This window comes from Xyrauchen texanus, chromosome 16, assembly GCF_025860055.1.
Source record: "Xyrauchen texanus isolate HMW12.3.18 chromosome 16, RBS_HiC_50CHRs, whole genome shotgun sequence".
Taxonomy (NCBI): Eukaryota; Metazoa; Chordata; class Actinopteri; order Cypriniformes; family Catostomidae; genus Xyrauchen; species Xyrauchen texanus.
The window spans coordinates 24,446,863-24,460,774 of NC_068291.1; positions in this window are offsets into that span (position 1 = coordinate 24,446,863).

A 13,912-nucleotide genomic window follows, 5' to 3' on the forward strand; every position below is an offset into this window, starting at 1 on the left:
CAATCAACATTATGCCACAAATGCTGTCAATTGAGCTCAATTTATATTGACCCCAGAATATTCCCTTACAACCGTTTTAATCTGCAAACCTATTACATAAGGACAAGAGGCAAGTTATTCATAGAGGATATATATTACTGTCAGACAGTCAGTTGAACTGATATAAATGCATAGACATTTATATAGGACGCAAGATAATGAACCTTGCCCTTGAAGAGTTACTCTATATTTCATAGACACAAACTCACATATACTCGTAATTAAATGTTTTCTTCATGCTGAAGAGTCTGAGGAAATGAACATTGTAGGTGATGAAGTGTTCCACTAGAGAAGGCCAGCACCTTCACGATGAAGCTGTGATTTACTTGCATGCCCATCATGCTGTTAATGGCTAGAAGGGACATACTGTATAGTCAAATGTCATTAAATCTTCCTCTGTCTCCCTGCCTCTCTTTCATATTCAACCTTTAGAATGTTTCTTCACCAGCTGCAGTATATTAGTGGAGTAATACTAATATCCACTGCCATATCACCCTGCAGCTATTGCCTGGTTGCCCACTAAAGCTAAGCAGGGTTGAGCCTTGCCAGTACCTGGATGGGAGACCTCCTGGGGAAAACCAAGGTTGCTGCTGGAAGAGGTATTAGGGAGGCCAGCAGGGGGTGCTCACCCTATGGTCTGTGTAGGTCCTAATGCCCCAGTATAGTGAGGGGGACACTATACTGTAAAAAAGCACTGTCTTTTGGATGGGACGTTAAACCGAGGTCCTGACTCTCTGGGGTCATTAAAAATCCCTAGGGCACTTTCTCGTAAGAGTAGGGGTTTAACCCCGGTGTCCTGGCCAATTTCCCCCATTGGCCCCTATCTATCATGGCCTCCTAATAATCTCCATCCCTGAATTGGCTACATCACTCTACCATCTCCTCTCCACCAATAGCTGGTGTGTGGTGGGCGTTCTGGCGCACTATGGCTGCCGTTGCATCATCCAGGTGGATGCTGCACACTGGTGGTGGTTGAGGAGATTCCCCCTATACTATGTAAAGCGCTTTGAGTTTGAGAAAAGCGCTATATAAATGTAAGCTGTTGTTGTTGTAATATATATATTATTAATATATATATATAATTTATATATATATATATATATAAATAAATCATAATATTTAATTTCCAGGCTATGTGGCTATGATTTGAATGCCTCTGCATACACTGTAGTCACCTGTTCTGTAGATGTCAGGTACCTGCATTTGGTGTTTTAGAGGTGAGTGTTGTTGAGTGTGTAGCTAATATGAATCTTCAAAAACTGAATGCGAAAACTCCAACACCAAAACTTGAAACCCACAGAAAAAGATGGAAAGCAGCTCTATTGAATATACTTAAAAGTACACTTAAAAATCAACGAAATACATTTATGTTTGAGATGAGAACATAATTATATTGTGTAAAGTCCAAATAAAATTCAACACAGTCATAAAAGTGACATGATTACACTGATGAAATGATCAAATTGATTCAGACTTCTAACAGATAGTGTTCACTCAATATGATTTTTACTGCTTTCTCAAATTTACTGAATTATATTGAGTTAATCCAAACACAATTATTTAGTATTTGGTCTCAACTTAATTTTATTGTGTACAATCCAACCATGTTTAATTAATCCAAATGTGTTTGTAATGTGGCAGCCCCTGTACTAAATTTCAATTCATAATTTTAAATCAAATTCAATTGACAGGTTTGGGCCCGTCAAAATGAATACTTTGTCCCAGATAGCTCTTAAAAGCCAGCAATTACGTGCATTATATGCATTTTAAATAAATTCACAAAAGAGTGTTTCACTTTCCAAAGCATAAGTATATTTTTCAAATAGCATAAAGAAAACCGTAAACAAAGGTAAGGAGTCCAAGACTCACAAACAAAATAATCAAATCACAACAGAACCAAACACCCAACAATAATTATTAAAGTGTGTGTGTGCGTGCAACTGTATGGTAGAGAGTTCAGGCAGTAGGGGAGTTTGTGAATGGTGCACATTGGTTCACAGAGAGTTTGCATGTACCGGTTTGGTGACTGTGGGCAATACAGCAGGACACAGAGTGAGAGTCCAACAACAGGGTATAAAAGGTAGGTCAGAAGAATCAAGGAATCAACTGGCACATCCACTTTAGACCTTTAATTTTCCATAACACCATGACCATGGAGCTCTTCGGCAGTTGCAGATCCTACAAACTCATCCTACCCCACTTTTACTCAAGAAGTGCAATGAATGGCTATGATATCCAGGCCTCACTCTCTGGTGATGAGCACTGTCAAATTATTCCCTTTGTTGTTTCTTCCTCTCTCCTCCAATCACGTTCCTTATCCACATCACAGTACAAAGCAGCAAACTTTCTCCCTACACAGCTTGGCACACCTCAAACCAGTCTCAAATCTCTCTTCTTTCTCTTTTTCGTGAACAACCATCTGCTCTTATGTTCTTCCCGATTTCCTTTATTGAGGTCACCTGGCAATCTAACAAGCAAACATTTTAGGTAGTGGTGGTGGATCCTTAAAGGGGCAGTGCGCAGTTCTGCTCCGCCACATGTTGGGACTATGTGAAAAAGATTTGTTGCATCAAATTATTTATGAAATGGGACAGGGAATTTACTATTCTGTATGTGAGCACACTGGTGTTTGAATGTTTCATACATATCTAACCAGCAAACTGCTGTTACATTTGATTTCCCTTTATCTCAAGTATTTTATTTTCATCATTATTTCTTCCTCATCTGAGGAGCATAATAAAATATTCAGCATTTTGGATCCACACACTCTTGTCTTGTAAATGTCTGACCATGATGGAAAAAAGTCACACAACAACATACACACAAAGATTTTGAATCACCTTTTTTGACACCTCTTTGTTTGTAGCTACTGTGTGTATCCCAAGACTCTCACTTCTGTGATCCATGCTACAGTTTTACACTGTAGGGCAAAGTTCTCTGGTATAAAAGCTGAAAAAACCTCAGAAAGAGAGAGACACAGAGACTACACATTCTGTTCAAGAAAGGTCAGTGTGAACAGTGTCAACATACTGCTTAGAGCAGCAAACCCTCATACAAAAAAATCAAATCAATCAATCAATAGTCCACAGAATTTTATTCCTCTCCTGTGAGACTATCCTTGCAATTTAAGAAATGGTTTATCAAAAATTAAAATTCTCTAATTTACTAACCCAAACATAGTTCCAAACCCATATTACTTTTTTTTTGCGGAACAGAAAAGAACATATTTCAATGAATATCCCGGTCCGTCTTTTCAATACAATGGCAGTGGATAGTGTTAAATTCGAGAACTTGCAAACTGAGCCTCTCTCATAATGCTAATGAAGGTGCAACAGATGTCAAGATTTTCATAAAAAAATTACTTTAAAAGACTTGGAATATGGACTGGTTAAATGATACTTTTGGGTCCTTTTGTAAGCTGTAAAGTGAACTGCTGATATTCATTAAAATATCTAATGTTTTTTTCCGCACAACACAGAAAGTCATGCAGGTTTGGAAAGCCATCAGTATGAATAAATTACAGTATAACTGAATTTTCAGTTTTGGCTGAAAAATCCCTGTAATGTACAGTACCACATCTGTGTGCTTGAATAAAAAGCATCAAAACGAAACAAAATGCCACTATAAAGATGTTAGATTTGGGCAGCTATGCAATAGAAGACACTTAGTGTTAGTCAAACGTGTTAGTTGACACTACTGTACTGTACTGCAGTACTGTGATAGAATAGACACATGCTAATACAAATTATTATTAGAGAATAATTAGTGTCTCATGTCAAGCACAGACCAGAGAGATGTCAGATTTGTATGTATATCAAGACATGCTAATGGGTTTAAATGTTAATTGCACTGCCCACAGAATAAATTATATGTTAACCTTGCTAAACCACTGAAGTATTTCAGTGTTTAAGAGGCTTAGAGAAGTGTTATTCGTAATTTGACAACACGTACTTGCATCCAATGTCATTAAGCAACGTTTAGCTTAATAGCATAGCACTGTAAGAAAGCAGCATTTGAGGCAACGTTACACATTAATCTAGGTAATCAATCATGCAAAGTCACTGAATTTGTGGAAATAATTGAACGGTGGAAGAGCTTTGTGTGGAAAAATAGATGAGGCTGATGGTTTGAAGCTTATCAGAGTCTTTGTCAGTTCTCTGACAATCTGACACACCATAATCGATTTTTCCTGGCACAGCTCACATACACACAAACAAACAGCTGATTTATACAATCTTCCTTCACTGTGGTTTGGCATATGGCCCCTGAACAGATGGCTGTGACAATTAGAAATACTATCAGTGGTGTAATCAGAGGCCTGATGGCATGTTTGATAAACCATTTCTTTGTGTAGCACCACCCATTTCAAAGAGGGTCTTGTTGACAGGACTTTTAAATGTTAACTTAGTAATTGTTGTGTATGTTGGCCTGGCTGTTATGGGAGACATCTTGGACTTATACTGACCTAGTGGTGTGGATGCAGCATCATTAAAAAAAAAAAAAATTATTATTGAAAACACTAATTGATGCCATTATAGAAATGTGCTATTCGTTGTCAGCCATAATTAATTAATGTTAGTGAAATATAAAGTTTATTATTAGCCACTTTATATTTTTACCAATACTGATCATGTGATCTCAACATGATGGCCCCCATGAGGTAATCTGCTCATGAATCAGCGTCATTGTTTCCAAAAGCATGCAGCACATTTTTTAAAGTCTCGGATTTTGGAGGAGGAAAACACCATTGCAGTGTGGATGAGAGGTGTAAACAAAGCTAAATCTATTTGATTTCAGCTGAAAACATATTAGTGTGGATGTGGCCTTCTTGTGATGTGCACATTTTAAACTAATTATTAAATTTAAGTAGGCCTACTATCTATAAAACTAAAAAACACTGAGTGCAAATTTACAAAGTATGTATTTGTGCATCATGTTATTAATTAATTCATTGTTTGTTTTATTAATTTATTAATTTACATGTGGATACACATACAAGAGGAAAATTTCAAAAGGATGAAAAAAGGACAAGGTTTTAAAATATATTGCATTCAGGTTTTATTGTGCAGAAAACAATAATATGCAAACTTTTTTACTCTATGAAGTTTCAGGGGAATGACTGTGGGGTTGTTGTGAGGGATAGAAGATTGCCTCACACTTGGGACTCTTGAGACTATCTTTGGCTGACAGTAGATGCAGGTACAGGTTTTTCCAATTCACCTCCAGGAAAATAATTGGACCATGTATAAAGACAAAGATAAATATGCAGGGAAAACGTGTAAATAAACGTATAAGGTGCTCTGTGGCACTCTCGTAAAACTGTTGTGTTTTTTTTTTTGAGCATCCTGTTCAGTCCAACATAGCAACTTTGGCTGAACCAGTGGTTTGATTTTGGGGTGCGACAACCAATGGCAGATGGGATGAGAGTTCGGGAAACCTGATTAAAAATGTTATTTTTGCTATTTCATTTGGTGATATTAATGGTGCAGAAATGACACACTTCACCTTAAATTTTAATTTGTGGGCAATAATAATTTGACCACTCAGTCATTAATTAGGAATGTAAACAAAGATGCACAGTATTATGTATGCTATCTACTGCTAATTTAGGCATTTATAGAATCTGTATTTGATCTCTCTTTATTAGGATGACTCAAGCTTTCTTGCCCTTCCATGCTCTGAGTTGGCTAAACTTACACAGCATGTCAACATTTCCGCTGTGACTAATGGATTAGTAAACAGGTGTGTCCGTATGAGGGAAAGATTGAAGCGTTCAGGTGCGTCCAGCCTGCCATCAAAGTCAGCCAGCTGAGCCAAAAATGTCTTTGTGATTTTGTGCTTTCAGAAGAAGATCAAGCATGAGAAACTCATTAAGAGGCTTTTTTCTGCCATTGAGAAACTCTTTTGAGTAATACTGTAATAAAGAAAATAATAACAACTATCTAACATATTTACAGTATTTGCTTGTGACTTTTTATTCATGGCAAAAAGCTCTGAAGAAAATTATTATCAGTAGTTGCATAGATCACTGTCGAATATCACAAAGTCATAGTGTGTTTCAGATAATGTACTTAAATGTATTCAGGGTTCCACCTTATGAATAATACATTTTTTATAATGGATTGTTTGAGAATGCAAATCAATATCATGTCATATGGGGAAGGCTGATTTCTTTGCCATGAACTTTCAAACAATTTATGTGACAGTACAGCAAGTTGTCTCAGTTCCCACCAGTACACTAAAACTATTTTAATTAGCATGTGCCAATTTAAGGCACATGTGCATCAATACTTACTAATTATCTCTTCTTTATTAATGAACTGAAAGCATTCATTGACTCTTGTAATCTGTAATTATATAGAATCTTTTTACATGCTGTTGATTTCTGAATTTCTTTATTTAAGTTAAGTTATTTAAAGGTGCTGTAAGCGATTTTTTTTTTCGTGGAAAGGACAATTATGCTTTCGACCTGTCAATCATTTTGCATGTTCTCATAGTTGCAGCATATTGTAGAAGTATTGAGACTTACTGACATTTTTGAGCCATTGTGGTCAGTTGATGGTGCTATTTTGCTGCTGTTGTTTTTAACAACTGTTTCTGCATGATGACGGTCTCATTAAAGCTCATTTGGCATCTTTGGAGTTCAGGGTTTTGGAAAGAGGGGTCTTGGCTAATCCAATGGCTCAGTCTCATGGACGTAGAATGGCTAAAATTGCTTACAGCACCTTTAAGGAGTGTGGACATGAATTGCTTTAATATTTATTTGACTGCCTGTTTTAAATATCTAATTAAACTTCCACAATGATTGGTCCAAACCCTCTATATTTTGGTTACAATGCAGTGCACTACCCATAGTGGTGGCAGGTATATGTATGGGGTTGATATTTGTGTGTACATGGATAGCAAGTTTGAAGTAAGTTTAACAAGCTTTACTGTATTTCCTTTATTAATTATGTCCAAAATCTTTATTCATGTTTGTTTCCACTGATGATCTATTCGTAAATATTTGGTTTATTTGTAGTATAGAAACCAGCCAACCACCAAAGGATTCTTTTTACAGACTGAGATGATACATTTCCGCCTTAATTGGCAGCATAAATCTAGCATTTATTTTTTTTATTATTGTAAATTTATAACATTATTCTTTTTTGTAAATAACTTTGACATTCGTTAAAAAATTGAAGAAAAATCTACTCAACACTGCTGTGATGGGGTTTTAAATACAGCTACTGAAGTAGTGACAGTAAATTTGCCATCTTCCTCGCTTCTCACTACCGTAATCCATCACTCTTATTTCTCTTTTGAAAAGTCATGGAAACATAATGGTGGATTTTTTCTTTTGCTGTTGGAGCAAATGTTAAGACAAAAATAATATTTGCTATGGTCTCACATTCATCGCTATAGATGTTTACCCTAATTTTACCTTTGTGTTTCAAGCCCAGAAATGTGAAAAGGGTCCATAAAGAATGATTAAGGGATGGTCAGTTCTTGTGTTCTAATTTAATCGCCATTTACTTGGCACACAAACCCTCTAACCAGTGAATTCTGAGCAGGGTTATATACTCTGTTTGATGTTAGCCATTGCGCATCAGTGAGCCTAACTCCCAAACTGTGATCAGTAATGAAATTAAGTGGAACAGTATCTGAATTGCATGATTCTGTTCAAAATCAAACCCTTGAGTTCTCATAGCAGCCGCTTTAAGAGGCACAATGCACTAGTATGCCAAGGTGAACTGCAGTTCCCCGTCTGTCAATCACTTCGATGTTGTGTTGAAGAAGCGACACTAGGGGTCTCTCTTGAGCGCCGAATATACCTCTGATCTATGAAAAAAGGCCAATGAGAAGTTGGCAGACAGAATTTGCATGTCCCGCCCCCGGACATGCGGGTATAAAGGCGGGTTTCATTCAGAAATTTTCTTCGGAGCCGATGGTCGTGTATGCAGCGAGCTGCGAGTCACACATCTGTTCCTCTTACCTCTGAGTGATCTGCTGTTGTATTTACGGTGCACTTCAGTGGCTTTCTCCTTCTCTGCATGGCAGTGCAGTTTGCCCCTGGCACTTCGACAGGGCAACCTAAAAGAGTGTTTGTTAAAAGAGTTATTTTCTCTAAAAGAGTATTTTCCTCTAAAAGAGCTATACACAGCGGCGTTGAACGTCCTTTTCAGTAAGTGTCTTTATAAAGATGCCTTTCCGCCCCTGTGTAGTTCCTGGATGCAGTAGAGTGCTCTCCGCTTCAGATGGCCCTGGCACTGTCTCGTGTGTCTGGGCTGCGATCACACCGAGGCAGCGTTTGTGGATGGTTCATGTTCTCCCTGCAGGAACATGAGCATTGCAACGTTACGGTCACAGCTTTCCTTCAACCGAAGGAACGCCACTCCAGCCGCCCCCCGCATCGCTCCTTCCCACGGGATTGAGGACGACGTGGCTGGTGATGGAGGTGATCTGGGGATGGCAGCGAGCTCAGTTTCGCCGCGTACACCCCCGCGAACCACCCACCCCCCGGCATGCTTGTTGACTTCAGTCAGGGCTCGAGGCAACAGCGGCTTGCCTCACAGCCAGCCTGCCTATCCTCTAGAGCCCCCTAAGCTGGATGAGCTCACCGCTGCATCGGAGAGCGGTCCGGCATCTGACACGGATGACTCGTCTGGGATGCCACCTTCGGGCCAGCACGCCCAGGCTGAGGCTGATTCCCAGATGTCTGACATGCTTGCCCGGGCAGCCACCAGCATGGGGCTGGACTGGAACCCTCCGTCCTCCCCACAGCTATCACGGCTGGATGATTGGTTCCTTGAGTCTGCGCGCCACTCACAGCCACACCCCCCCCGGTCCCTTTCTTCCCGGAGGTGCATGATGAGCTGACGACTGCATGGAGAGGACCCCTCTCCACTCGTCACAAAGTCCCTCGCTCATCCGCTCTCACTACCCTCGCGGTTCGCTGGTATGCCCAAACAGAGGCTCCCCTCGGGGCAGACAAACTGGCACACAGCTGGCCCACTGGGCTGTGCAAGTACGCATTTCCCTCAGTGAACCTTCTTGCACAGGTGCTGTGCAAGGTCAGGGAGGATGAGAAACAAGTCACTCTAGTGGCTCCCTATTGGCCCACCCGGGCTTGGTTCTCGGACCTCGTACTCCTCGCAACATCTGGCAACTCCTGGCAAATTCCCCTGAGGAAAGACCTTCTTTCTCAGGGACGGGGCACACTCTGACATCTGCACCCACACCTCTGGAACCTCTACGTCTGGCCCCTGGACAAGATGCAGAAGATCTAGCTGATCTACCACCTGCGATCATAGACACAATCAACCAAGCCAGAGCCCCTTCTACCAGGCAACTTTACGCCCTAAAGTGGCTTGTTCGCAAAGTGGTGTTCTGCCGAAGACCCCCAAAGGTGCACAGTCAAGTCAGTGCTCTCATTCCTGCAGGAGAGGTTGGAGGGGAGGCTGTCCACCTTGAAGGTGTATGTAGCTGCTATCGCAGCCTACCACGATGCAGTAGATGGTAAGTTTTTGGGTAAACACGACTTGATTATCAGGTTCCTAAGAGGCACCCGGAGGTTAAATCCTTCCCGGCCAAGCCTGTTCCCCTCCTGGGATATCTCAGTGGTCCTCTCGGTCCTTCAGAGACCCCCCTTTGAGCCGCTATAATCAGTTGGACTCAGGACCCTCTCCCTAAAGACGGCCCTGCTGATCGCGCTCACCTCCATCAAGAGGGTCAGGGAACTGCAAGCGTTCTCTGTCAGCGACACTTGCCTGGAGTTCGGTCCAGCAGACACACATGTGATCCTAAGACCGCAGCCAGGCTACGTGCCCAAGGTTTCTACCATGTCCTTCAAAGACCAGGTAGTGAACCTGCAAGCGCTGCCCCAGGAGGAGGCAGACTCAGCCCCTTCATTGCGGGTCTGAGCACACTCTGCAAGGAGTGTTGCGTCCTCATGGGCACTGGCCAGAGGCACCTCCCTGGCAGACATATGCAGAGCAGCGGGTTGGGCAACACCTAATACCTTTGCGAGATTTTACAATCTCAGGGTAGAGTCAGTTTCGTCCTGTGTTTTCTCAGGTCTGAGCCAGTAGATCTCGGTAACAGGCTGACGGACTGACTGGGTTGATCTCTTGCACCTAGCGCCCTTTCCCTCGGTTGAGGTAAAACCGTGCGCTTTTTCTCCCAGGTGATCCCACTCACTCGGCTCCTTGGATGACTCCTCCCTAGCCCTCTGGGTCCGCAATTCAGCGGAGGTATTTGCCGACCCAGTCCACTGCGGGTACTCAGATCTACCCTGTACTGGAATAGGTGCTCCACAGGTCAGGGCTTCTACGTGGACTTCCCCCTGTGTGTATTTTCCACGGTACGGTCCCCTTACGAGCAGACCCGCGTCTCCCTTGGGCGCGTCTCCCACTACCCCCCAGTCGCCGTGTCTGTAGCAACTCCTCCCTCCGAAGAGGCGGGATCTACCACCGTGCCACTTCCCACATGTGACCTAAAAGCCCATGTGGTGTATGTCACCACTCTTACCTCCCTCTCTCTGGGCAGGTGTGGTCTCCGCAGGGTCTTTTCCCCCTAAAGGAATAGGAAACTGGGTAAGACCCCCTTCCCCGATGCGTGTAAGGGCCCCAGCCGTTGACTCTATGCAAGAAACATAGAGAGAATAGAGGCCCGGCTAGGCTCGCCCGTTCCCAGTTGGAAAGCATCGCCTTGTTCCCCTGTCTAGGGTAACTATAAGGATTCCGATGACTTTATGGGGTATTGGGGAAGGGTACATGCAGTGTGATACAGCTGGTCGAATTGGCACGTCAAGTACCTGCCCGCTCCTGTGTCAGCAGTACACGTACACGGCTCAGAGCATGGCGTGATTTAAATTGGACCCCTAGTGTCACTTCTTCGACACAATGTCGAAGTGAGCGACAGACGGGGAACGTCTAGGTTACGGATGCAACCTCCATTCCCTGATGGTGGGAACGACATGTTGTGTCCTCCCGGCCACCTCGCTGAGCCGAACCATTTCTGGCTCCTCAGAAAAATCCTGAATGAAACAGACGTATTTCCCCACCTTTATACCGCTATGTCCGGGGGCGGACATGCAAATTCTGTCTGCAACCTTCTCATTGGCCTTTTTTCATAGATCAGAGTTATATTCAGCGCTCAAGAGAGACCCCTAGTGTCGCTTCTTCGACACAACGTCTCGTTCCCTCCATCAGGGAACGGAGGTTACATCCGTAACCTAAACGATTTATTGGCTGGATCACTGGGATTCATTTCTTGAGAAGAACGTTGAACCACAGACTCATATGTGTGTGCATTTCCTCTCTCTCTCCCCCTCTGTGTGTATATTTGAGATACAGGATTGGAATTGACAACCCTGAGGTGCTGGACATCACCCATACTCTTCATCAGTGTTCTTGTCAGCAAAGCTGGAGATGACTCCATCACTGCCAGTACAAGTGTGTGTGTGTGTGTGTTTAGGTTTTGCAATACTTGTAAGGGCCAAATTGTGGATATGTCCTCATTAATATATAAGAAAACATGCCGAAAACCAACTTGTAAGGACATTTTCAGTGACGCTCTCTAATAAAAAGATTCAAATCGACCAATTCATTTTTATCTTTAAATCTTCTGATTAAATTATTGTATTTTTTTTACGTTTAGAGTATAGAAGATATCTATGGAGGACTAAACATGCAAAAATAATAAATAAATACATAAATAAATGTAATAATACAAAAATAAATAAAGGATAAATGTCTTGATAAAACAAATATAATTCGTTTTTAATGAAAGTTATTCCTGAATTTATTTTTGTATGACTTTTTTTTTCCTTTATTTATTATTTTCTCTTTTTATTTATTATTTTCTCTTTTTATTTTTATTCTTTGATTTGTTTTTTTTTTGTTTTTTTTTATTATTTATTTATGCATTCATTTATTTTTATATTTATTTATTCCCACATGTATTTATTTTTGTATTTATTCTTACATTTCTATCGCTTGTATGATAATGATGTGGGCGTATCCTGCTTACCATTGGCTTATTGTAGATTGAAGCGTGTGCTCGATTACTCTTGACTTGTTTTGATGTGACGTTAGGTCATAGCCATATCGCGTGTAAACTAAAGCTATTTGTGGGGCTATAAACATAAGAGCTTCAGTCAAGCCAAGATGTATTGATTATACTACAATCACAAAATAAATGGGGAGCTATTTCTTCAACAAAACCACAAAATGAGCAAGTTTCATAAATGATATGATTTAACCTTGTCCTTTTCTTTTTTTTCTGTGTATATAACTTCATATTTTGATGTCTGCAAATCCATAATATTGTTTTCTGTTGTTATGATTGTTCATTGTAAAAGATACAACCATGCTTCATTTCCCTGATCGTTTATGCATGTATATAAATCTATAGCTGACGCTTCACATATATCTAGAGAGTTGCGCGACATGCTAATGAAGTGGATAATCACGCATCAAATAACTGTTTCATTTAGAGTAGTGGTGCATATTGATATTTTAGGAGAGCTGTATGCTGGTATGAATGTAGAAGCACATCCTTGATTGTTAAACTCTCTGCAAAATGAGTCAAAAGGTGCTAAGGTGGGACGTCCATCTGCTTCCGATAATACTATTGAGCTCTCGACCAATGATGCACTGGAGGACCGCCTCCCTCATTTTAATGTTGCACACAGAAAAGTAAAAATAAATACATGTATAAATAAATAAATATGGGAATATATAAATATGGAAATAAATATATGTGGGAATAATTAAATATGCAAAATAAATGAATAAATAATTAAAAGATAAAAAGAATAAAAATAAAGTTAAAAATAAATATAGAAAATAATAAAGGAATAAAGTCATACAATAATAAATTCAGGAATAAATTTAATTAAAAACTAATTATATTTGTTTTATCAAGACATTTATTCCTTTATTTATTTTTGTATTATTACATTTATTCATTTATTATTTATGCATGTTTAGTCCTCCATAGATATCATTATCTCTGTTTAAAAAACATTGCATATATGAGATGGAAGAACAGAGGAAAAACTGAGGAAATAAGAAAAAGAGAGAAAAATAAAAGAGTGAACATGCTGAATGAATATTACCAGACAGGTGGAAGGAAAACCACCACAGGGCAGATTCTTGATTCTGAAGAGGATTAAAAACCGCTTGTATGATACTTACATAACCATCTCTTGCTCACACACACACACACTCTCCCAATCTAACAAAGCCTCAAGTTTTAGATCAAACCTCATTAATCCTCACAATGATGGCATGATCAACCATCTGTGTTAAAACACTATCCTATTATATATAAACTATTCTCTTTGTATGCTCTGTATTCTTAAGGCTGCCAGCATACCTAATTCTGCCCTGCTGAGTCTGAAGAATATATTCATCATGTGTTATTCTCACACAATGGCACACAGTCTCCCTAAAGCCAAACAGAGAGAGGGAATAAGAAAAAGAAGAGATAGGATGAGAGAGAGAGAGAGAGAAAGAGAGAGGTTTAAAAATTCTTTAATCAATCATCACACACTTTACACTATATATATATTTTTAATCGTGATTAATTGCATATACAAATATTTGCTGAGAATGCCCCTCATAAAACAATAACTCAATATAAGATTATACATATTTATATCAATATATAATTATACATAGTTATCTTTAAATATTAAAAAATTATATATAAATATATTCAGATAATTAAAATGCTTTATCCAGCAATCCATTTCAAAAGGTGACATCAAAAACAATTGCTTATCAAGCTCAACCCCACAAATAGATTTTAGTATAGCTAACCCAAATGACACCCAAGGAATAATTTCTGTAGGGAAAAGTATTTTTAGTCTCATAGCTTTGACCTT